Raw genomic sequence first — 26,509 nt, 5'->3', positions numbered from 1 at the left:
AAGAGAGGGAAACTGTGGAATCAGCACAAGGGTAGACAACGACTGACAGTGACCACTGAGGGGTGGGCCCCATCAGCGGTCACCTTCACGGGAGACCAGGCAGCCTTGTGTATCAGCATGGCCCCTCGGCAACTGGAAGGCAGGGGCTCCCCAGGTTCCACTGACACCCTGGACATTCTATTCAGTTAGTGCTGGTGCAGACCAGTAGCTGGCATTCTGGGTGCTCCCTCGGTCATTCCGGTTGGAGTCGGAGATACGAGCAGTGCCTTTGGCTCCTACCTCTGGCATCTTGAACCTTGGTTGTCTCTCAAGTACTGTGGGCTGTTGCTCCAATTGTTCCCAACAGTAAGTAAAGGATTCCTGTAACCTCACCCCTCAGTCCTGATTAAACCAACTTGGCGTCACTGGTTTTTAACCCACCGTGAGTCTGGGTTTCTGCTTTTTGGTCCCCAGTTCTATCTCTACTGCCACGGGTCGCCATGGCAGCCCATCCTGGCCCTCTGTCCGAGGCAGGGGCAGAAAGCAGCCTCCAGGAAGTCAACTGGCAGCTTCGGTCACAGCTGGAAAAATCCACCCAGGACTTCCTAGACCTCAAGGAAAAATTCCTTGTATCCGAAGCGACGGCCTACTCCCTGGCCAACCAACTGCGGAAATACAGTAAGTCCTGCCAAGTCTTGGTCCCCAAAGCCATAGCTCTGTGTTCTCCTTCTGAGAAATGCAAAGCCTCTCCAGATGCTCTCTGCCCCATTTCCAGTGACAACACAAATTTCATTCTGACCACAGTCCGTGAAAGGTGAAGTGGGAATTTGCCCTCTGTTAGCTGAGGATGGGAAAACCAAAGACAAGTATGTTAGCATCCTCCCCATGTTAGCAGTGACCTATAGGGTGGCTTAGAGTTTCCATCCCAGTTCTTGACTCCTGGGGCAGACCCAGAGATGACTGGTCTTGTGAGGACCCTGTCTGTCCTGTAGCAGTCCTCCATCTCAGTTGCCATAGGACTAAGGAACTCCATCGGGTCTCGGCTCTCGGGTGTCCCACCGGCAAAGCACCGAGCTGGCTGCACTGAGGAAATATGCTGATGGTCAAGGCGGCACCGGGGTCGTGGGGAGGAGGGAGGACTACAGCGGGTGACACTACGTGCTGTCAAGGAGAAGGAAGTGGGGCCTGCCTTCCCCGAAACTGCGGTATCCATGAGGGACGCCATCCACACAGGGACTCCCCAGGTGAGAGGGAACCCGTGCTTATGCTTTTCCCTTCCAAGCCCACGCAGGACATCTGAAGCCCGGTGGTAAGGCTGGCAGCATTTGGGGGAACATAAGACAATCTGTGCGACCTCCTCTCTCTACCCCTGAGCTGGAGAACCTTCAGTGACGCGCCAAAGTCAGCAGGCCCAGGCCGAGGCCACCAGATGCTTGGCCAAGTGAGAATGAGGGTGAGAGGGGGACACCAGCCCCAGACACCGCCCAAGCCACTGGGTGCGCTAGGCCCTCTCCCACAGGCAGGCTGAATTGGGGAGCTCAGCTGCCTGTTCATGAGGACGGGGCTTCAGAGACAGAAGGAACCCAGAGATCGGGGCACGCGCACAACCCAATGACGGGAAGGAGTCCTGAGGCTGAATTTTTGCCATTTGCTCACACTCTGCCTTCCTTACAGAAGGGAATTGAAAACAACTGAGGCGGCAAAAAGAATGAATTGAAACCTGCTCTTTAGGAAAGTGAAGAGATGATGACCTTTCATGGAAGGACAAGCCAAGTTTTGTCTACAACTTTCCTGATAAACCTAACTGATAACCTAACTGAGGGAAGCCAGTTGTGAAGATGATGAAAACAGTTACCACCCAAGGGCTTGGGGTGGAGGTAACTCAGCAGAGGGATGAAGAGCATGGGCTCTGGGTCAGTCCGCCTGGACTCAAATCCCTGCTGCCTAATCTTCCTGTGCCTCAGTTTCCCTGTCTCTTAGACTACTACCGTCCTGCGGTCTACTTCTCTCAGTCACAATGAATACTGAGGAAATTCTCGTACAGCACTCATAGCAAAGCCTGGAAGCATGTAAACTCTGTTCATAATTCTACTGCTTCTACTTCCATAAATGTGATTAGGATTTGGCCATGTTCCTTTCACATCTCTCTGGGTGTACACTGGTGTATCTGGCTGACGCTTTACCATTGAGACACTTGTGCAGTATAGAAATCCCAGCTCAGGGGATGCCCGTTGGTCCTGGCATCCTGGGGGCTTGACTTAAGGTCCCTCCTTAGTGTTCAATGAAGAGGCAGCGAGGCTTGCTAGTGTGGCCAAGATTGCGGCTTTTCGGGGGATACGAATTCTGACTCTGCCAAATACCAGTTAATCATGGAGTGGAGCTCCTCTCTCTATCTCGGGACTGCTCTTTCCTGGCCTCAAAAACGGGGAGCGATCCAGTGTCTAGCAGTTGGGACACTCCGCAATGAGGCGTGGAGCTCCCAGCACACGGCCCGGTTGCCAGGTTCTATTTGTCCTAGGGTGCAGCCTGCCTCCTCCCTTGAAAGCAGCGGGCATAGCAGCATGTCCAGCTTTCCACTGAGGCAGGCATCTCTGTTTCTCAGAGCGTGAAAAGTCGAGCGACCTCATCAAATCCGTGCTCGGGGAGAAGGTGCTGTGTGAGAAAGGCAAGCGGGCAGACACGTTGCCTGAGAAGCTCAGGTAAGGAGGGCCCTGTGTGGGAGGCTGGAGGGATGCCGTGGGCCCCTCTGACTGGTGGCAGCAACAAGTCTGGGCCCAGAGAAGGGCAGAAACCGTCATGGCAGGCACATTATACAGACATATCTAAGACGATTTAGACCACAGTGATTGGTAAACGATGGACTCCAGTGACTCAGAGCCTCATTCTCTCTTTTTTTTAAAAAAGGAATTCAATCTGAGGGGATTGAAGTGGCGAAGGGGTGGGAGGTTGCGGTACCAGGTGGTGGGTATCAAAGAGGGCACGGATTGCATGGAGCACTGGGTGTGGTGAAAAAATAATGAAGACTGTTAGGCTAAAGAATAAATTAAAAATTAAAAACTTTTTAAAAAAGGATATCAACATCACCAAATTCAAGGGGCAAGGGACCATTTGTGACCTTTGGCACAGCGAGCACATGAACAATCTTACGAGACCAACACTTGCTTTACCTTTCACATGGTCAGCCCTGGCTGACGACAGCCTGCCATCCTCTCTTCCCACAAATGCTGTCTTTTGGACGCTGCCATTCTCCTGGCACACCAGTTAACACCAGCCAAACTGTCCACGCTTCTGGGTCTGGCACTGTGTCCATTCACGGCACGCTGCCCCCTAGGGAGTTTTCCAGGGAAATGCGTGTGCCCCAAGTGAGCAGCTGAAGGGGCATGTCTCTGAAGCGAGCTCTGGAGGTCAGGAGGAAAGATACACGGGATGTCCAGGGCATGAACAGGAGCACACTCTGATCCAGAGGAAGGCTGGATTAACCTTCTACTTTCTCTGCCACAGACACGTCACCACACAGGCCAGAATCCAGCTTTGAGGGCTCATTGGGAAATTCTGCTAGAAATCTCTATGAAAGCTCTTATCTATTGTTCACACCTTTGCATTTTAGAACATTCTCTGTGTTCTCCCAACTCAGGGTATGTCATCTGCTGATGCAAGATCAGGCGAAAGAACTGACCCGCTTATATAAGAAGCTGCGGGAAGGGGAAGAGGTTTCCCAGCTGCTCGTTCAGCACCTGGAAGCCCTCCTCATCCATGATGGCGCTGAGCATCCCCAAGGGCAGGGCTTGCGAGGGCAACTGGCTGAGGGACGCAGGCTGGCCAAGTGCCTTGCCCGAAAGCTCAGCCCAGGTGAGATGGCCACAGACCCCTGACTGCACTGTGCTGCTCCGAGTCCCTGGGCTGCCAAGAGACGCCCCGCCTGCCCTCACACTCTTGGCAGCGGCTGTCCTGGGTTCCCCATCGCACGTGGGGCCCTGAGAGGACCAGGACTGGGAGGTGGTAGCAGAGAGGAGCAATGCTCGGGGGGGCACGTCGCCCTGGTCCACCTGTCTGCTGCCTCCCTGAGGGGACACAGCCTTTCGGGTAGGAGGAAGCATCGGCCAGTGTTAGAGCCCGGAAAGGGGAATGTGACAGGAGGGATCCTTGTTAGCCTGCAAGGATCCCTGCAGAAGTGGGAGCTTCCCAGACTCAGCCCGGTCTGTATTAAGCCTAGGGGAGAGAGTGAGTTTTCCTTTCTCCATAGCTCTTCCCTCATCTGGTATGTACTTCAAACAAACTTGTTGCCACTGTAGTCACCAGATGGGAAAATTACTGAACGCACTTCACACCTAAAAGAAAGGCCCTGACAGTGTGGAGTTGGATGAGGTACTGGATGCAGTAGGACTTGGAGGTGGGAACCCAGTTGAGACTGGAACACTTTTCATAGACAGAGTCCCCTTGAAGACACCAAAGCCCACATGGCTATCCATGAAATCCCCGGTGGAGGGATGGGGGACAGGGGGTGGTCCTGTCATGAAGACAAGGAAGAGGCTCCGTGTGACAGCCGTGAATGCACAGAGTCTGTGCGTGCGGTGGGACTGGGGGCATGCTGCACGACACGATTTGCCGAAGTCAAGATTGACCCTGGACGAGCATCCCCTGATATGGACAACAAGAGACCGTAGAAATAGTTGCCCAGGTTCAGTGGTGCTGATCCTCCAAATCAGAGACACCTTTCTGATGGATCAGAAACCCAGGTCACAGCAATTCCTAATGACACTGCCCTCAACTCAGAAGACTCCCTAGTTGTGCAAAGTCACTTCTGTCTCTCGGGCCATTGGAGCCGCAGGGCTTAGAGCAGTGATGTGGGAAATAGCTGAAGGGACAATTCTGGATTTCTTTACAGAAAATTACGACCACGAGGGGGACGACGACGACAGCGATGACGAAGAAGAAGAAGCAGGAGAAGAAGAAACAACACTGAGTATCGTACAGTGTATGTTTCTCTGAAGCAAGGCAGGATCCTGAAACTTCCCTACCCCATACACAGCCCGTTTCTTTGCAGCTTGGAAGATTATTCTGGTTTGATGCTGGATAGATTTCATTCATTCCTTTAATCTCAATGGCTGATTCCGTTAAACCAATGACCTACAGCATTTCAGGTGGAAAAAGCCTAAATACCGCAACAACCCTCTAGGAAGCAGCCAGGGACTGCTTCCCCCACAATCTCAGGGAAGAAGAATCGGTTTGTTGTTTGCACAGACTCAAGACAGGATGCTGTGAGGATGGCCTGGCACGTCAGGGACATTTGTCGAATGACTCAAGAGAGCAATCCCAGTGACAGGGCCCTACCTAAGCTCTGTGGGATGATTTGTCTCACACTTGCCTGTAATTACGCTGCTTGTAGCTCTGCCCTGAGCTACATGGGACATAGGAGTGGGCATCTGTGAAGGGGAATCTTCTAACTGTAACTCCTCTCTGTTTATTTGCAGACAACCAAATGGATCAGGAGGGGCTGAAAGGCCAGGACTCCGTTGCCCCTAGGTAATTCTGAATACTTAGGGGCTATGAATTCTAAAGTGGCAACCAGGGAAAAGCAGAAAGTGCTCGATAGAGAGAGCTCTCTTACCCATTGGGTCAATGAGAAATGATCCGTTTTCACCACGTTTTCGGTCTTCATTGTGTTACTTGGATTGCTCCCAGTTTCTGAAGTACTTCTCTAGTTGAGGAACCCGAAGTCAGAACTAATACGTCAGAGGGTTCACTGTCCTCACTCATTCTCCACTTTGTGCTCTAGACAGACCTGCATGTCTACTTTCTGCCTGTTCGATTTAGCATGCTGACATGTGTGCATAGCATGAAAATATCATAGCCACGAGACAACATCCTCTATCGCGCCACAATATTGAGAGAAAGAGGCCTTTGCGGCCCGAGGTCCCGGGGACGGCCTCCTAACCCCCGGAGCAGCCGCCGCTTGGCCACTACGTGCCGAACTCAAAGCCATTTGAATGAAGGGTTGGGAAAGCCGCCATGCTGGGCCTCTGTACGTAGTGAGTCATGGCTGGACGGCACAGAGATCATTCAGTCTCTTCACAAGTTTGGTGGCTTGTATAGCGAGCACTTATTGTCCTTCCTATCTGCTACCCCTGTGACAATCACACCTTGTCGCACAAACACAAGAAGATTTCTCTCTCTCTCTTTCATGGCTCAACCTCTCTGCTTTCCGGACCACTCCCTTCTGCTTTCTGTCAAAGCCAGACAGGACATAGCATTCAGATCCCTCTGAGGTTAATGTTCAGTTTTCCCCACCCTGCAGGCTCACCACACAGCTGCTAGAGCAGGACACCTCACGGGACACTCCGGATGAACGCTACCTGACATACTCAGTGCTTCCCGACATGTCTGACTCCTACTGGCCTTACAGGAGCTCCGCCATCTTCTCACCGGAGAACCCACAAGTCTGTTCCTCTCTGCAAGTGGCCAGTGAGTACTCCATTGTCAAGGTGATAAAGCTCCAACTGAACACGACTCCCACACAGATCACCTATTCTTTGTACCCCGGACCTCTGCTGTGCCCAGAGAGGTCATCCCTGTGGGCAGGCCTGGGAGAGACATACTGCCCTTAGCTGGGCTCTAGAACTGAGTTTTAAGCCCAGACATCAGGTGGGTCTGGGGACGTTGCTCTCTTCCTACTCCCAGGGCATGCCCATGTCTCCCTGGCTTCTCCATCGGGTCCCGGGGCCCACGTCAGGCACCACACACTCAACTCACCTCAGCAAGAGGACAAGAGAAGGTATCTGTCAGACCTCATTTGGATGAAATTTCTTTTCTCACCTTTAATAACCTGTCCATTTCATCTCTGAGCCAGGTCCTTGAGGAACCCAAGCCTGAAGCAGTCAATTGCCATTCTTGTCCAAGGTTAACTGGTTTTGCTCTTCTCAGCCCCATTCTCTAGTCCTTTAGGATGGCTTGCCTTCCAAAACGGTTCTCCAAAAACCCACCACAAGCACTTCCACTGATACCGTGTTCGTGTGTTTCCAGAAGCACAGCTGAGCCTTAGCATTCCCCCCAACCCCACATGAACTGGGGCAACATTCTGTGCAGCCCCAAAGACTCACATGAAGTTGAGGGTTTGTAGTTGCCTTCCATCTCTTCAGGCTCAGTGTAAAAGTGCCACGAAGGCTTCCGCAACTCGGCCTCTGATGAGAGAGGCTGAATACTGCAGTACTCCTTGTAGGACAGAGGGAGGCTTACTTCCCAGAATCTGTGAGGACAGAGAAGTTAAAGTGTGTACACCGATTTCCGACGGGGGACACTGTCATGATGATCTCGTACACAATGGCTCAGTCTCCGAAATCCAGGCAGTAACCACAAGGGAATGCGGGAGGGCACCTTCCAATATTACTTTCACTAAATCTGTCCCCACATTATGCATACCTGAATACCTGGATTGCATCAGACACTGGATTACTAATGGAAAGAGGGGATCTTATTACTCACTGGTGCTGACTGTATTTCTTTCCAGAATATCAACTGAATCATGAGGAGGAAGAAGGCCAAGACCCACTATGCCGCAGGTAACTCTGAAGAAACTTGGCTTCTTTTAGGGGTGAATTGAAGGACTGTATTTCAAGGAACAATTAGAAACTGACAAACCTATCTCTTTCATCCCTCCTCCAATCACAAATCATCTCATTGAACCATGACGTGTGTCTTCCCTGTGTTACACGTCTCCGTTCATTAATGGACTCCTCCATTTCAGACACCTGCAGTCATTTGACCTGCATGAATTGACTAGTCAGTGGGATTCTCAGCATTGCCCTCTTCTCTTCTTTTACTAAATCCACAGAGAGAGGCAGAGCTGTGTCTCCCTCCTCGGTCTTACCACATTGAGGATACACTGTAGAAAAAGAATACCTAGGAAACATATCACGTCACGTCACGTCACGTCACAGTAGTTAGAGAAAGAGGCACTGAGGTCACGAGATCGCTCGAGGCTGAGGATGCATTTGAAAAGGCATCCTGGGTTCACTAGGTCCCTGAAGGTAACAGCCACAAAATTTATGCAAAAGTGTCGAAGCCACCTTTCAAACCCTCGATGCATACTCTGAGCCACGACTTCTATTCTACCATCCTTCAGTTTGTTACTCAGAAGCTTAGATCTGTAGCCTCTACCCTGAGACCCTTCTGTTGTCTGGCTGTATGTACATCCCCCTAGCAGTCATACCCTGCCCCTGAAACAGGAGGGTAGTTTCTGCGGGGAGGCGTTCCTTTCTCACGACTCTACTACTCGGCCTCCCATTAACAGCGGTAGGATACTGGGGTGTCTCCTTTCCTTGATTTCACGGTCAGATCTTCCAACCCTCCCAAGCCCAGCAGAAAGCTTCCAGAGGTGGAAGAGCAGGACGCCCAAGGAGACTCACTGGATGGAGGCTATCTGACTTACTCGGCCCTTCCTGACCTGGCTGACCTGCAAGGGACCTCTACGAGGGCTGGCATAAACTCATTTGATGACATTGACAACTCTTCTGCTCTGGCAGTAGCTAGTGAGTCCACCATGGTGCAGTTGACCAAGCCCCAAATCGACCACCAGGCCGACCCACTAGGTTTGCTATCCCAGCCTCCGCTTATGCTGACAGGTGTCACCGCTGTGTAGGAGCCCGGTAGACATGGGGATCAGAGTCAGGCTCTGGGATACCCTTTTCAGCAAAGACCTCAGCTGAGAAATGCACCTGCCCTTTGATCCTCATCCCAGGCCCTGCTTAGGGCTTCTGACAGAAGTTAGGACATTGCAATCAAGGCAGATGTGACAACTCACACTCCCTTCGGCTGCGTAAGCTGAGGTGTCTGTCTTCGTTCCTCATTTCCATTAAATGTCTCTCCTCATCTGCCATGCTCTCCTTTTCATTCCCATACAATGTCCCTTGAATTGTCGTGCCCGTCCAGAGATGCCATCAGCCTTTCCTAGGTCTGGGGATTTGTCCTTTCCCTGGTTTGACTGCTCTCATCCCCACTGTCTGTGTGCTCTGTGTTGGCTGTCTTCACGGAGTCAACGTTGCTGTATGAGGCCATCAACACCTCTGCCATCAGCTGGCTTAGATGCTTCCCGCGAGTAAAGCGGAGCCTGGGCTTTGCCTCTCCCCGTGCACGGCTCCTATGTCTGTGGAGCGCAAAGGATTGTACACAAAAGATTCCGTTCGGCTTGTGGGTTTGCAGATTTGATCCGTCAGTCTGGTCTCTGTCTAAATGTCCTTAAACCATCACACCTAGAGTATCTCATGGGGTGAGGTAATGAGAGAAGTTTGCAATAAGGTTTTAGAATCGAGGGAGGCTGTTCCCCAGTACCTGTAGGAAAACACATGTGTCACTCTGTACAGAGACCCTTTGTCTGTGGCCTGACCACTACGGGGAGCTCGGGCCCGAAGGCTGCGGAACGCACACTGTGGCAAATTCCCAAGACACTCCCTGAGGCCTCCTGGAGGACTTCTTCCATGCCTTCCTCTGCCCCGCTAAGGATTATTCTCCCCATATGGTAGTTGTAGTCGATGCTTGGTTCTAATGTACAAGTGGTGATCTGTGCAAAGTGACTGGCCCTGTCTGTCTGCATTTCTAGGAAGTCCTAATGATCTTTTTGAGGAAGAGGACCAAGACCCCCTAGGCCCCAGGTAATTCTGAAGAACCTTGCCTTCCTTCAGTGGTGAATTGAAGGACTATTTTAAGGAACAAATAGAAACTGACAAACCTATCACTTTCATCCCTTCTCCAAACACAAACCCTCTCCTTGAACCATGATGTGTGTCTTCCCTGTGTTACACGTCTCCTTTCCTTTTGGACTCCTCCATTTCAGTCACCTGCAGTCACTTGACCTGCATGAATTGACTAGTCGGTGGGATTCTCAGCATTGCCCTCTTCTCTTCTTTCACTAAATCCACAGAGAGGGGCAGAGCTGTGTCTCCCTCCGCGGTCTTACCGCATTAAGGATACACTGTAGAAAAAGAATACCTAGGAAACATGTCACGTCACGTCATATCACGTCACCGTACTTAGAGAAAGAGGCACTGAGGACACGAGATCGCTCCAGGCTGAGGATGCCTTTGAAAAGGCATCCTGTGTTCACTAGGTCCCTAAACGTAACAGCCACAGAATTTATGCAAAAGTGTCGAAGCCACCTTTAAAATGGTCGATGTATACTCTGAGCCTCGACTTCTATTCCACCATGGTTCAGAGTTTGATGCTCAGAAGCTTAGATCTGTCGCCTCTACCCTGAGATCCTTCTGTTCTCTGGCTATCTGTACTTCCCCCTAGCAGCCATACTCTGTCCCTGAAACAGCAGGGTAGTTTCTGCGGTGAGTAGTGGCTGTGCTCCTTTCTTATGACTCTACTTCTCGGCCTCCCATCTGAAAGCGTAGTTTTATGGGGTGTCTCCTTTTCTTGTTTTCATGTTCTGATCTCCCCACCCTCCCAGGCCCAGTCTGTGTCTGCCAGAGGTGGAAGAGCAGGATCCCCCATGGGACTCCCTGGATCAATGCTCTTTGACTCACTCAGCCTTTCGTGACCTGGCTGACCTGCATGGGACCTCTACGAGGGCTGACAGAAACTCCTTCGATGATATGGACAGTTCTTCTGCTCTGGAAGTAGCTAGTGAGTCCTCCGTTGTCAAGCTGAGAAAGCTCCAACTCGACTCCCTCGCTGACCCCTTATGTTTGCTATTCCAACCTCTGCTTACGCTGAGATCTGCCATTGCTGTGTAGGAGTTGGGTAGATATAGGGATCCCAGTCAGGCGCTAGGCCAGTCTTTACAGCACAGATATCACGTGAGGCACAGACCCGCCCTTCATTCCTCATCCCAGGCTCTGCTTATGTCTTCTGATATACGTTAGGACATTGGAGTCAAGGTAGATGTCACAACCCACACACATTTGTGATGCAACGCCGCAGGTGTCTTTGCTCCTGATTTCCATTTAACTGTCTCTCCTCATCTCCAGGGCTCTCGTTTTTATACCCATACAATGGACCTTGTTTTCTTTGTCCCTTTTCAAAGATGCTGTCAGCTTTACCTGCATCTTTGGCTTTGTCGTTTCCCTGGTTTGACTGCTCTGATTCAGTGAGTCATCACAGCTGTATCAGGACATCCACGCCTCTGCCATCAGCTTGCTTGAATGGTTCCCTGAGCAAGGCTGAGCCCGGCCATTCCCCCTCCCCATGCATGGCTCCCACGTCTGTGTACTCGAAGGAATTGTACACACAAGATTCCTCTTGATTTGAGGGTTTGCAGATTCAATCCATCAGTCTGGTCTCTATGTCTAAATGCCTTTCAACCATCACACCTAGAGCATCTCATGAGATAAGGTAAGGTGAGAAGGACGCAGTACGTTTTTAAAACTCAGACAAGCTCTCCCCCAGAATCCATGGTAAAACACACGTTTCACTCTACACAGTCTCTTTCCATGTGGCCCCACCACATCAGGGAGCTCGTGCCCGAGGCCTAAGGAAAGCAAACCGTGACACATTACCAAGGCACTCCCGGAGGCCTCCTGGAGGGTTTCTCTCACACTACCCTCTGCCCCATTAAGGAAAATTATGCCCGAGTGTTAGCTGCAGCGGATATTTTATTTTAACGTACCGATGCCATTCCGTTTAATGTGACTGGCCCTGTCTCTCTTTAGTTGTAGAAAATCACAATGATCTTTTGGAGGTAGAAGACCAAGACCCGATATGCCCCAGGTAACTCTGAAGATTCATGGGCTTTAATTCAATGGTGACATCTGGTGATCTAGGCAAATCTAGAAATTGCTAAATATGCCTCTCTCACCCATTCTCACATGCACAAAACGGGCCATTAGCAATGGTTTCTGCTTTTCTGGGGCACTACTATAAGCCCCTTTCTCAATCCCTCCCAAGCCTGGAGTCTGCAGTCCCCTGATGCAAGTATATTAAGCACACTGGACTTCTTGCCTTCTCACGGTCACGCTTTGATCCAAATCAGGCCAAAGATGCCATCTACCTCTGCTGCTTTTGCATTATGACGTGGGTAGGAATTCATGGCAAGACAACTGTTTAGAAAAAAAATAAAATTCGTGGGACACACAAGCATTCTAGGAATCTCCAATGCTGCCATAGCCTGGGGTGGTCTTGCTCCTTTCTGCAAATTTCAACAAGACGTAGGCCAAAGTGCTGGTGCTGCTTTTCTTGTTTTCTGAGTGTGCTGTTTGTTTTGGGACGGTGGTGCACTGGGGAGGTTCAGACTCTCTTCCTTTAAACTCCCATTTTGGCCATGCTCTGACCACCTCTTGCTCTGGTTCCCTCTCTCCTTCCCTGATCTATCCCTGCTTCATCCACACCCTTCCCCAGAGGGAGGCAGAATGGCTCCTCTCCCCTGATGGGGACTTCCCGTTTGTTCTCTGTGACCACACCGTCCTCCCCGCTGCCCTAAACCACTGGGACTCCATGTTGACTCAGCCTTCCTGTTGCATCTCCAGTCCTCCCTGTAACTCGAGGCTCTGCACGGAGCTGCCCGTGGTAGAAGAGAATGACGTCCCACAGGACTCTCTGGATGAATGTCATTTGACTTCTTCAATTGGCCATCACCTGCCAGACACCTGGAGGCCTTGTACAAGTGCCTCATCTACACGTGACAAGGAGGAAACCTTCGAGGGTCTGGATGTAGATGGTAAGTAACCCCATTGTGAGGGGCACAAACTTCCTGGGAAGGGAGGGTCCCAGGAAGCCTGTCTTCTCTGTATACAGCAACATAAATAGGCTGAGAGATGCATCCCTGCCAACAGGCCCTGTAGACCCATACTGGTTTGAATATGCTCTTGGATTTTATTTTCAAAACACTGGGACACCCGGGGGTTAAGCCTCCAGCTCTTGATCTGCGCTCAGGTCCTCCTCTCAGGGTTCTGAGTTCAAGCCCCACGTTCTGATCCACACTGGATGTGGAGCCTACTTCAGAAGAAAAGGCATCATGTGGGTCAGACAAGTTTCCTTTCCTTCTGTCCCACACTGTTCCTGTGTCACCTGCCCCCTCACAAGCAGCAGGCTGTTGGGACCAAGTAAGGTGAGAGAGGAGAAATGGAGAGAAAGGGACAAAACCTCAGCCACCGCTCTCTCACCTGGAGGCATCTTGGTAACAGGCCTCTTATTTCCAAGAAGAGACTTTTTAGACCCAAGAAATTCTATGGCCACTTGTACGTCCTGTGTATCTTCTTGCAAGCTCTCTGGTCTCCACACTGCTATGCGGCTGCTCCCTATGGGCAGCGTCTGTGCTGTTTCTGCTGAGCTCAAATTTCATTCTGCCCGGGTGTTGGCCTTCCTCTGGAGCATTTACATGGAAGATCCTGAGCACCCAGTCCTGTCTGTCCCCTGTCCCATGGATTCAGTGAAGCCAAAGCTCTAGTCCCGCTTTTCCTCCCCCGTGGATGGTGGGCTTTTCACCCTCTGTGCAGCATCAGTGATATTTTCCCAGCTTGGATACGGTTTCTGTCACGTGTCCACTCTTGGTGGCATAATGCCCTCTAAATGAGCAGCAGCCTGTGCACCTTACGTGGCTACGGGCATCATTCAGGGGCAAAGCAAAGAGTTGTTTCCCTCTCCAGGATCTTCAGAAACGTGGAGCCTGCTGAGTGTGACCCCCTTCCGGCCACGCTCACACAGGGGCGCAGGCCAAAATCCACTTCCCGTCTCTTCCCGCTCAGGCTATTTTCTGGACCTCCCTTCTGGGAGAAAAATTGGCCCTGTTAGGAGACTTTCTCTGCTGAACAAAACATGTGCTAGGGCCAGCAAGGAGTCCATGATGTTCCTTATTGGATCAATATGGTACAGTGAAACTGCCTAAGAAATGTTTTGTCCCTCAACCTTACGTGGACAGTAACAGCCTTTCCGCCCTAGGACTACCTTCTCCCGAGTTTCCCCGTCCTCCCCGAGGGCCAAAGAGACCAGGCATCCTCAGCATTACAGCAATTTGGGAGGCACAAATGAAACACACGGTTATTTAGCATTCTCCAAGGGGCAATAGAATCCAGATGAGTGGACCGACGGAAGGGCAGACAGAAATTGCAGATGAGAAGCTTCAAAAGGCTTCAGAGCTGGGAAAAGGCCCCATAAGTTGGCCCGTGCTACCTTTCCGCAACTCCCTCTTCTAGGGGTACCTGAAGCCTCGAGGCTGAACTTCTTCCCCCGTTCTTTGTTGCCACTACACATGGACAACTCCTTCTCCCAAGCCCTGAGAACTCTCCAGGAACTTCTCTCTAGGCTCTCACACCAAGGTTACTATGAACAGAATGATAGGCATGAGCTACTGGGCCCATCCGAAGGCCCTGCGGAGTCAGGGGGTGATTTTCACCTCAGGGACTCTGCAGCCTGGTCACCTGCCAACACAGCATCCACAGGCTCAGAGACAATGGGGACATCTCCTTCATAGCCATGATGCCTGCCTTTGTACCTGCTCCCAGGGTGGTCTCACAGAGGGGCGGGGGCATCAGACATGGGTGTTCTGAGAGCACTCAGCTAAGGAGCCCTGGGATGGATCCCATTGAAATCTCTTCTCGCTTCAGCTCCGATGCAGTCTCCCTGTCACCAAGGGCCATCCAGTGGAAACTTGACTTTCCCAAGAGCACAGGTGCAAAGTTCCGGGGCACAGACACAGCCAAGCACCCCGGTGGCTGATTCCCTGCAACTGCAGCTGGACCAGCATTTGGACCGTGGTGACAACAGAGCCAGGCTCAGCCTCTCCTCTGCCATCGGGAGCCTGGGCACCAACATGGGTTCTGGGGACCAACCGCCACTGCTCCGAGGTGAGAGGGAAGGTGACTAGGAAGCTCTAGGCCCTGTGTTGGTCATCACAGACTTGTGGCTACAGGTAGCAATGGGATGAGGTTGAGCCCCCACGATGCTGCAATACAGCAAGGTGAGCAAGAGCCTGGTGTTCAGTATCAGCTCTGAACCAGGTACTGACCTTGCCACTTCCTGGCTGTATAACTGGCCAACTTCCGCCTCTTCTCATGCATTTTCCCTTCAGTCCGCTTACTGAAAACCACAAAAAATGGGGTCTCCGTCTCATTGTTCTTGGGAACATGAAATACAATTCATAGGGGCCCTGATGCAACAAAATTGCATGACAATATGTATGAATTTGTCACATCGAATCCTCAGATGCCTGTGGGGTTTCAACTCTTGGAAATGGTGTCAGGGCATTGTTTCATGTGGGGAAGAGCAGTTTGAGGCAGATCTACTATCCCCGGACCCCATCCTGCCTGCCTTTCTCAGAAAGGCTCATGCGCCCAGTTTTCTCTCCTTCAGCATCGTCAAGCCCATCTGCCCTGTTCGGTGCTCACAGACACTGTAGAAATACTGGCCTCGCAACACCGCGTACTACTGATTTTTGTTTTTTCCTTTTCTAAGTTGAGAAGGGTCCACTTTACCCCATGAAGTATACAGGTCACTCTCTCTTCGGGTCCTCCATCTAGTCCATCTGCTCCCTTCATCTCCGGGGCCTCATGCCCAGCCTCCTGCTCCTCAGGATCCACCTCTGCTCAGATGTCCTGAAGACTGAGCGTTTCCACCCTCCTCTGCATCCTGTCTTCCTTCGCCACCAGCACTCAGAGTCCCTTCCTGGAGCCTGGGGTGCCTTGGGGCTCCTCGGTCAGGAGCTGACCTCCCTGAGAATTGAGGAGATGCCGTTCCCAGGGGGAGGCCACATCAGTAGCAGCACTGTGGCACCAGGGAGGGCCCTGGAGAAAGAGCTCAGTGAGTGCTCGGGGAAGCCCAGCGCGGACCAGGGCCTTAGCACTCACCCTCCTTACTGTCTTCTCCCTGCGGCCTGTCACTTCTCCTTGGCGCCCACCGTCCTGCCCCGACCCGCTGGCCCCCTCCCTCTCTCTGTGACTCACGTCCCATGGAGGCCTGAGCAAGAAAAAAAGCTCCATGCCAGCTCCTTGGTCCGCTCTGCTTATAATAACAAAAATGCCTCAGACAGGCTGACTTCTTAACAACAGAAATCGGTATCTCACCGTTCCGGAGGCGCGCCAGAACCACCATCAAACAGGGACACATTCGGGGCCTGGTGACACTGCCTTCCTGGCTCAGAGGTGGCTGCCTTCTGGCTCTGTCCTCACAGTGCAGAGAGGCGACGGAACCCTGTGAGGTCTCTTTTATAGGGCGCGAATCCCTTCTAGGGGAGGAGCTGCCTCCCAAAGGCTCACCCCATCATACCATCACACTGGGGGATTAGGTTTCATCCTATCAGCTGGGGGTGAATACACAATTACACGCTGGGGCAGATGCCTTTACTCTGACTTGTTCCCACCGACTCCCCCATGGAACATGTCCATGGTCACCTGTTTCTCACCACTGCTTTTCTCGTTCTTTTGGATTCCGTGTCTTTTCTTTTACTCGATGCAGCTGAGCAGAGCGGGGGTAGAACGCTCTGGGCCTGTCCGCAAATCCCTCATTAATCACTGACTCCCTTATACATACATATATACATACAGACACAGACATTTCTATCTTAGGTCACACACATGTTGTCTATTCGGTGTGTATATTATACGTAGTGCACAGGTATGAAACGCTGGCCATGTTGATGCATGTTGTATGCATTCCCCAGTGTGCTCTTCCCTGGTTGACCCCGAAAGGCTTCCCTGCAACCTAGACTTTGCTGCGCTCTACAGTCTCTTCTCGACAAGAGTACAGCCTCTTTCCAGCACAATTTCCTTGTGTGTGGAAACTTCTCTTTCCCAGAACTGTTTCTTTTTACCGATCGTTTCTCGTGCTTTCACTTTTGTCCATTGGGAACCTGTTGGCCTCCTGGCCCAGTGAGCCTTACTTGAGTATGAGAGAGAGAGCCAAAACCGGAAGTAATCAAACTGTGTCCACGGGCCTGTGATCTGTCAGACGGCCTTTCTCATTCTGGCCACTGTCCTTCTTTGACATCAATGGAAGTGGAGGTCCAGAAAGCTCATGAATCACAGCGGATCCTGTCGATGTGCTTTTCCTTGCAGAACTGGCTTTGGATGCTTCCATGTGCATGAAGAACCCTCCCAAGCTGGAGCGTGATGCTGGTGAGGACTCGAGGGACAGACAGCATGGCTGTCAAATCCATGGCCACATGAAAGCCCTCCGTGTCATGAAACAGAAGATTCCCAAGAGAATACTGCAGTTTGGCCAGTGGAGACTGGCATGCAGATTCCCTGGTCTTCAAGCTTAGGGCCCAGAGGTAATCATGCCTTTGGCGCTTGGGGCATGGACTCCTACTGTTCTCCTGCTGATTAGAGCTCCACACACTGTCTCTTCACTTGCTCTCCCTCCTTCGGCCATTCCCACAGCTGGTGCTTCCCCGGTTTCGCATGGGGGCTGCCACCCTGCTGGCCCTTGGTCTCCATCACCGGGATGCAGCTCAACTCTGCTGTGTTCCTGCCGGGGCTGTCCTGGGATTCCCTCTCCCCTCTCTCCATGCCCATGGCGAAGCAGGCCCCACGGCCCTCCTCAGCAGAGCAGCATTATTACACCCATCAAACACTTAGAGCTCTGCCAGAAACCACAGGCTTTCTTGGCTTCCTTGCCCTCCTTCCCTGCTTCTCCAATTCCAAGCCTCCTCCTCCCAGGTCCGAGGTCTCAATGAGTCACTGCCACATGCACTCTCCTCTTGGGACGTTCAGGAAATCTGAGCTAGGTGGACACAGAACCCTCACCTGGGACCCAGCTGGTGGGTCAAGCTTCTTCTCCTCAGCCCCTATCATACACGATACAATGAGGAAGGAATATTGCCTGGAAACCCAGTGTCTAAAACATGATCCCTTCCCTGATCGAGGTTGAGGAATTTCAGGTTTCTTGCTTCCTGTGGCAATCAAAACCATGGTTCACAAAGTCACTACGAGGACTTGCCAGCTCCCCGACAGGTCCACGACAGATTGAAAGAAAAGAATCCTATGGTGTCATTATACAACATCTCAGGAAACAATCTCAGGACTCCTTCTCCTATCTATCCATTTGCAGGCCCATCAGAACACCCCTGGAATCCATGAGAGGCTCTACGCTTATGGAAAGTTGGGGAAAGAAGGGATGAGAATCTAGAAAGCAAACATGAATCCTTCTCCATGTGCCCTTTACACTTTGCTGAAGCTTATACCTACTCAGACTATTCCTACAAATGCCCCAAGGTCTATCCTGTGTGAGATAACATTCAGAGACCCTTGTTGTCCCTGAGGGAAAATGAAGTGTCCCTGATAACACCCAGGCTGTCCTTTGTGAATTCCCCTTGGGGTTTCTCCTCCGCGGGCTCTTCCCTCAGCACCTCTGGGCTTGTTCCTGGGAGGCCAAAAGTGACCATCAGTATCTACTGCCTGCCCACACCTGCAGATCAGGGGCTGTCCTCTCCCTCCCCACCACAGGTTTGCACAGGGCCTGAGCCTGGCTTTCAGCCCAGGCTTTTCAGTCACAGGTCACATGGCTTTCGGGGGTCCTTAGCCCCTGGGGCCACAGCTCCTCCTCTGCACAGGGCAGAAAAGAAGTTGGAGATACTCATAGGCCCCTGTGGGCTCTCCCAATCTAGGACTCATTCCAAAGCCTGGCCTCCTTTTCAGAAGACTGGGACAAGGGTGAAAAGGGGATGTGTTTGGCTGCCACGGGTCCCCTGCTTCCTGCAGCAGCCTGTCTCGGAACGCGCGTGGTGCGTGCTAGGTGCCCACCTCCCCGGGAGGCGTCGGCAAGCCATCACTTGGCTTCTGATGGAGGGGCTCAAGGGGGAAGTGGCTGCAGAGGAGGAGGTAGTTGGGATCTGGCAAAAGCTCACAGCAGCTTTGAGCTGGGACATCACTAGCCCCCTGCTGGGGGAGCCCAGGGGCCCCTGCATCCTCCAACACAGGCTGCCTATCGGTTTCGTGAAGGTATGACTTCTGACTTGGGGCTCTCAACTCCCCCTCTGCCTGGGTGCAGCTCCCCCTGCAGCTGCTCCTCTGGAGAGGCCTTCCGCTTGCTCCTGCCCTCTGTCACCTGGCCACCACCCCTCCAGGCTCAGCCACCAGTAGCATCTGACCAAGACTCACATTTGATTTCTCTCACTCTTCCTCTCTCAGAGGCCAAAGACTGCAGAAACTAAGAAAAGAGAGGCCTGTGTGAATGAAAACCCCATCCTGAAACTTCATCCTAAAACCCCTTCTTTTTCCACTGGATGAAAGGACATCTAAAGCAGCACATCAAGTTAAAGCCCAAAGAGAGCACGGGAGAGACACTTTGCTGAGAATCCACATCACAATCCCAAGCCATTCTCGATGATTTTTACTGCAAGAGACCCATTGGAGGAGAGAGTTTCTTGCCCTTCAGCTCCAGTTGTGATAAACCCCTCAGGAGACCAATGCCTGCCTAGATCACACCCCCGTTTCCAGAGACCTTCAGTCTTGCTGCTCTCAATTCCATCCTGCAGAGAACCAGAGTCAGCAGCACCACGGGAAGAGGCCACATGTCATACTGGACATTCTGGGCCACCAACTGGGCTATGCCAGAAGCACACAGCATTGACTACACCGTGTTCTTCCTGGAGACGTTCAGCCTGAATTTGAGCACGAGGGAGTTATCAGACACCTTCAGGATGTGGACCATTGAACCAGATGACCGGTCTGTCTTTCTTCACAAATCCCTGTCACCACAAATAAGAGACGGCAACATGGAGGAGAGATAGGTTGGGTTCCAAAGGACGACAAGAATGTGTTGCTGTATTTTCTTACTCCTTCAGAACCCAAAATATCTCCTCACCGTTAGGTGGCTGTCTCCGGTGGTGGTGACATTTCCTTGTTTGTAGGGGACAGGCCACATGTCTAGCTTAATGGCCTACATTCTGAAGTTGTCTGATCAGTTCCTCCTGATTAAATTCAGCCTGTGCCTTGGGCCAGGACACTCCATGGTTAATGCTGCATATGTCCCGGCTAGCCTACCCGGAGACCAAGAAGGTCCAGTGTGCCCATCACCACTCCTGTGAGAGCAGCTTTGGTTGCATTGCTATAGAGTACCTATCAGATTGATCTGTTCACAGCAAGACACATGCTTTGCTTTCTGAAATTGGGAATCTGGTACGTGGTGGACCCTGAGGATGGGTGACGAGCCTCTCCTCTTAACCACTTTCTCTAACATGTTGCCATCTTTTACTGCTCCCTGTGGTATCTCCTAACCCTATCTCTGTTTGTACATTGGAAGAATTCTGATGTTTGGATATCTATACAATGTGTATTGGACGGCACTGCACTGTGGAAAAGAACATTCTGTCCCCCTTCTATGTCATTAAAGTTTTTGGTTCGGACAACCACTATGAACTTGTGGGTTATTGACATTGGATGCTCTAAGCTCTCCCTATCATGGTGATTTGGAGGATCGGGACACATGCTCATGGACATGTGCTTGGTTCTCATCGTCACAGTTATACTGAGTCTCCATCACCTTTAGGCTCTACGTACCCTACCGGGAGGACATGTTTCTGTGTTTAGCTCTCTGTGGTATTTCTTTTCTTTTCTGCATGTGCACCTGTGCGCCTATAGGCCTGTCTGCCGTTTAGGAAGGTCGTATACGTAGGGCTGAGCATTACACCGAAAGTCCGTGGACATGTTTGGTTCCCTATGAGCTTGCCAAACTTCTCCCCTTCAGTTTGTCAGTGTGAAGGGATCTCTCGACCTCAAACTTTTGACATTATTGTATTTTCCCTTTCCTTCTGTATCAACCTGACCTGGTATACTACTGTTCCCGCCCAGTGAAACAGATGTTATTTACATCCTATTTTTCCCACCTACTCCACTCCCAGAGTTGTGTCGTACAAATGCCAGTAAGTCTATTCAACAGTGACCAGCTGTTTGAAAGTCAAAGCCTCCTCTGTCATCTCTCATCCGGGGAAGTTCACTTCAAAGGACTCCTAGGGAGGGAATGAGGACTCCGTGAGGGTTGCATATTCAATACTCTTTCTCTACTGCCTGCATACGAGGACATCCTCACTGAATAGAAAGTACTTGCACCACCAGTTTTACGGAGTGTTGAAAGTAAGAGTGCCATACCAGGGAAATACAAACCACACCACGGTGAGATACCACCTCACATCAGTCAGAATGCCTACAGGTAACAACTCAGGAAACAACAGATTGTGGCAAGAGTACAGCGAAAGGGGAACCCTCTGACACTCTCGGTGCCCATGCAAACTGGTGCAGCCACTCTAGAAAACAGTACGGAGGTTCCTCAAGAACTTAACATCCCTGACTCCTAGATGACCCCTCTATGTGTACGTTGCTTTCCTTGCTCTTCTGATTATGTCATAGGGACCACGTTTCACTGGCATCGAGTCCCACATCAGACTCCCTGCTCAGTGGGGAGCTTGCTACCCCTTCTTCGACTCCTCCCCATTTATACTCTCTATCTCAAAGAAGCAGGTAAAATCTTAAACAAACAAACAAAAAACAAGCAACAGAAAGAACCAATGAGATATGCACTCACCCCCGTCAGAATGGCTAAAACCCAAAACATAAGAAACAACAAGTGTGGGCAAGGCTGCGGAGAAAAGGGAACCCTCTTGCCCTAGTGCTGGGCACACAAACCGGGGGAGCCATTGTGGACGATGGTATGGAGGTTCCTCAAGAACGTAACAACAGAACCCCCCTACGATCCAACAGTCCTACTACGGGATATTTACTCTCAGAAATACATAAGCACTAGTAAGCACGAATACATGCATAACCAAATTCTGGAAAGGGCCCAGATGTCCGTCCATAGATGACCGGTGAAGACAATGCGGTATATTTATACCACGGAATATTACTCAGCCATAGAAAAGAATAAAATCTTGCCATTTGAAATGAGACAGGGGCATCTAGAGTATATTGTACTAAGTCAATTAAGTCTGTCCGAGATAGCTCAATACCGTAGGATTCCACTCGTATGTGGAACGTAAGAAACAAAATATATAAGCAGAGCAAAAGAAAAGGGCGCCAGACAAACCAAGAAACAGACTCTTAACTAGAGAGAACAAACTGGTGGTAGCCAGAGGGGAGGGGGACCAGGGAATCGGGGAATGCAGAGGGCGTCAACAAGTGCACTTGTGCGAATGAGCACTGAGCAATGTATGGAAATGTTCAATCACCACATTCTACTCTTGAAACTTATGTTAACACTGTACGATAACTATACTGAAATTCAAGTTTCAGAAAGGTAAAAACAAGTTTCAGAAGATGGAGCACTGCTTGATAGATTCCTTTGACTTGACCTCGTGCCATTCACCTGGCGGCCTCTTTCTAATCAAACATGGAAACTGCGCGAAGATTAAATGGGGTCAGGTGGGCCAGGTCTCCTTCCATTGCAGAGTCCTCCTCCTTTACTCCTCTGGCGGAGAGACTCGACAGAAAAGATCCGCGTTCTGCTATTCCCACTTTGCTGTTTTAGAGGAACGTTATACGACTCAGTGTTCCCTACTCATATACTCATCACTGTATCAGAACAGCCTCGGAGAGTTAGTACAAATGCAACCTCGTCCTTTTGGTTTCTAGCAATTCTGATTCAGTGGGCTGACGTGGGGTCTGGAATCTTCTTATTAAAGTCCGGTGTTTAGTCAGTTTGGAAACTCCCTGAGATCATGGACGTCCCTTAGAGTTCTTGAGACGCATGATTTCCTACATATTAGCACTTCTAGTCTTCACAGTCCACTTGTTCATGGGAGCTTTCCTTTTTCCTGGTTCACAAATGAAGAAACAAAGGCACACGGAGGACCCAGTTCCCCTGTGACTGGCCCCGGAACCCCTTGTTATGGGGGCTGGAGGCAGGTCTCAGGGAGAGTCCTCTTCTACGCCAAACCCCACGCCCCCATTTGCCAATTCGTGCCTATACCTTTCTGCAAAGGTGCTTCCTTTACCTAGACCTCATTCCTGCCCGAAACCTCCGGGAAAAATTCCATCACAACGGGCTAAGAGCATCATGTTGTCAACACTGGCTACTGACGTGAGACCCTGTGCTTGAAAATTATACTTTGGGGCACCTGGGTGGCTCAGGCAGTTGGGTATCTGACGTGGCCTCTGGTCATGAGCCCAGGGTCCTGGGATCGAGTCACATATCGGGCTCCCCGCTCAGGGGGGAAGCCTGCTTCTCCCTCTGCCTGCATCTCTCCCTGCCTGTGATTGCTTGCTCTCTCTCTTTATCTCCAACAAATAAATAATAAAATCTTTAACAAAAAAAACATTTACTTTTACTTCTTCAACTACCATCGATATATAGTGCTAAGTAGGTTTTAATGTTAACATAGTATTAAGTAGATGTTCATTCATTCCAGTTACTTTTAGTAAAAGTCTTTGGTTATCCTCGTCAAGTGTACCAATGGCTTTATTTTAAAAAAATCAAAAGCTTCTGCACAGCAAAGGAAACAGTCAAAACATCAAAGAGGCAACCCACGGAATGGGAGACGATATTTGCAAATGACAGTACAGACAAAAGGTTGATATCTAGGATCTATAATGAACTCCTCAAACTCAACACACACGAAACAGGCAAACATATCAAAAAATGGGCAGAAGATATGAACAGACACTTCTCCAATCAAGACATACAAATGGCTATCAGACTCATGAAAAAATGTTCATCATCACTAGCCCTCGGGGAGATTCAAGTTAAAACCACATTGAGATATCACCTTACACCAGTTAGAATGGCCAAAATTAACAAAACAGGAAACAACATGTGTTGGAGGGGATGTGGAGAAAGGGGAACCCTCTTCCACTGTTGGTGGGAATGCAAGTTGGTGCAGCCTCCTTGGAGAAGAGTGTGGAGATTCCTCAAGAAATTAAAAATAGAACTTCCCTATGACCCTGCCATTGCACTCCTGGGTATTTACCCCAAAGATACAGATGTCGTGAAAAGAAGGGCCATCTGTACCACAATGTTTATAGCAGCAATGGCCACGGTCGCCAAACTATGGAAAGAACCAAGATGCCCTCCGGCGGACGAATGTATAAGGCAGATGGGGTCCATATAAACTATGGAGTATTATGCCGCCGTCAGAAAGGATGAATACCCAACTTTTGTAGCAACATGGACGGGACTGGAAGAGATTATGCTGAGTGAAATAAGGCAAGCAGAGAGAGTCAATTATCATATGGTTTCCACTTATTTATGGAGCATAACAAATATCATGGAGGACAAGGGGTGTTAGAGAGGAGAAGGGAGTTGGGCTAAACTGGAAGGGGAGGTGAATCATGAGAGACTATGGACTCTGAAAAACAATCTGAGGGGTTTGAAGTGGCGGGGGCGTGGGGGTACCAGGTGGTGGGTATTATAGAGGGCACGGATTGCATGGAGCACTGGGTGTGGTGAAAAAATAATGAATACTGTTTTTCTGAAAATAAATAAATAATTTAAAAAAAAATCAAACAAACACCCAGGGTTCCTGGGTGGCTCAATAGGTGCAGCAAGCGACCTTTGTCTGCAGAGTTGTGGGTTTGCACCCCATGTTGGATGTAGAGATGACTTAGAAATAATCCAAAAAAAAGTTTAAACATTGTATATGTGTATGGGGAAATTTTGTACTCAATAGTCCCTCTTGTTCCTATATATATATACATTGTGATTACTTATACCATAACGTAGTGCTTTAATGACCATAGCTTCATGATGAGCTTTGACATGGAGTGGATTTCTCCAGTTTAAGGCTTCATGGCCATCTTGCTAGTCTCAGTACCTCGATGTGCATATACATTTTTAGGATTAGCTTGCACATTTGCCCCCAATGTGTCTTCTCCCATGTGAGTCCGAATGAAACTCATTTGGTATTCCAATCACCTGGAGTCTCCTAATCTATGCATGGGATAGATGTCTTTCTATTCATTTCGATTGCCTTTAATTTACCCCAGCAATCGTTTCCAGGCCTCTCTGTTGTTTTTAGTTACTTGATCTACAATATGGCCACTATGCACATTTCTGGAAGCCTTCAATTACATTATTTGTCAGAGAGAGACACAGTGACAGAGGGAACACAAGCCCGGCCAGTGGGTGAGGGGGAAGCAGGCTCCCCACTGAGGAGGGAGCCCGAGGTGGGGTTCCATCCCAGGAACCTGGGATCAAGACCTGAACTGAAGGCAGAGGCTCAACGACTGAGCCACCCGGGCGCCCCTATTTACAGGATTTTTATATGGAGAGAGAATACTGAAGTCTGGAAAGCACGGAAGTTCTCAGACACAAAGGCACAACATCACTGATCGTTAGGACAAGGACACCCCTATTAGACTTTGTGAACTTGCCTCGATTTCTCCAGCTGGCCAAGTCAGAGGCGGGAGGTACTGATACCAGCAGTTTCCTCCGGAGACCTGGGAAGTGTCGGCTGCTTTGGGCCACCTTGGAACCCAGGTGTTGGCAGGCAGTATCCCAAGGAGCGGAAATCTGGTCCCAGTCTAGGGTCCCGGGGCCAAGGTAGGTCAAAAACACCGTGAGAGACTGGAACAACCACTGACATCATGCCCCAGACAGCACTGGCCACTTCCTCCCAGGAACTCACCCCACCCCCGCTTCTCATCACTTCTGCTTACTCGACAGAAAGCCCTGTGACAGTTGCAATGATGTTGTATTGACCTCTGTATTCACGGCTCCAAGGACCAAGCCAAGCACTGCGGAAGCTCTCAGAAAGATCCCTTCCCCGATCCAACAGAAGTGGTCGAAAATCTCGAATCTCAACTGCAGTCCTAGACCGAATGTCCTGCAGGAATGCTCTCTGCTTTCTCCCAGAAGGCAACAAATCCTCTTCCTTAAAGAGGAGCCGCAACACGCTCGATGTCCCGTGACATGCCCTTGCGGTGCGCTCTGATGAAGAAGGGACTGCCCTCTTGGAGTCTTCTCAACGGCCCACCCTGTCATTAGGATTCGAGTGCTTGGCCTACCCCTGCGCCCTTTTGCTGAGCAGGGAGCCCCCTGTCCCGCCCCCTCACCATGAGACTTGATCCCGGGGACCTGGGATTAGGACATGAGCAGAAGGCAGACTCTCAAGGAACTGAGACTCCCACATGCTACAAGATCTTGTTTGCATTCTCCCACTCACTGCTTGACCTCCCCAGTGAAATCCTCTTGATGTCAGAATTCCACGCTCTTAACACTAAGGACTAAGACTAAGGAAAAATGAGACCCTGAACATATATATGGACAAAATATATAGTGCATAAAGCCCTTTACCACAATACATTCCAAAGAATATTATTGGTATCACTGTCTCAGAGGCAAGAGCCCCCTACTGTGGTCGTTTCTGACCTTACAACAATAGTCTGCAGGAAAGGTGGACCTCTGCAACTCTAATTCAAATGCCCCTGATCCCCCTAGGCCCACACTTACCTGGAAACATCCACCGTAAGGGCGGCTCCAAGGGTGAAGCTCGTGGGCACCTCCTCCTCCTCTGGGAACTGGTACAGTTCTCCAGCAGTACAAGCGAATCCCGATCCATCCTGTGGGGCCCCGCCCCAGGGGCACGGGCTCACTGTGGACTGTGGGACTCTCCGAGTCATCCCCCTCAGCTCATGCTGCCTCATGCATTCCTCGGTTTCCCTTCAGTTTTCTGGAC

General features: G+C 50.5%; 1 long non-coding RNA gene across 1 annotated transcript; it reads left to right on the top strand.

Moving 5' to 3' along the window:
- Positions 1-14,610: 14,610 nt before the first annotated feature.
- LOC309857681 lies at positions 14,611-19,274 on the top strand. Its single transcript, XR_014307849.1, has 3 exons — positions 14,611-14,753; positions 16,959-17,173; positions 19,032-19,274. It is a non-coding gene; the product is annotated as an uncharacterized lncRNA (long non-coding RNA).
- Positions 19,275-26,509: the final 7,235 nt, after the last annotated feature.

Source organism: Mustela nivalis (assembly GCF_964662115.1).
Source record: "Mustela nivalis genome assembly, contig: HAP1_SCAFFOLD_1084, whole genome shotgun sequence".
NCBI lineage: Eukaryota > Metazoa > Chordata > Mammalia > Carnivora > Mustelidae > Mustela > Mustela nivalis.
The sequence above is the reverse complement of the archived record's forward strand: the minus strand, read 5'-3'. Positions and strand labels throughout refer to the sequence as shown.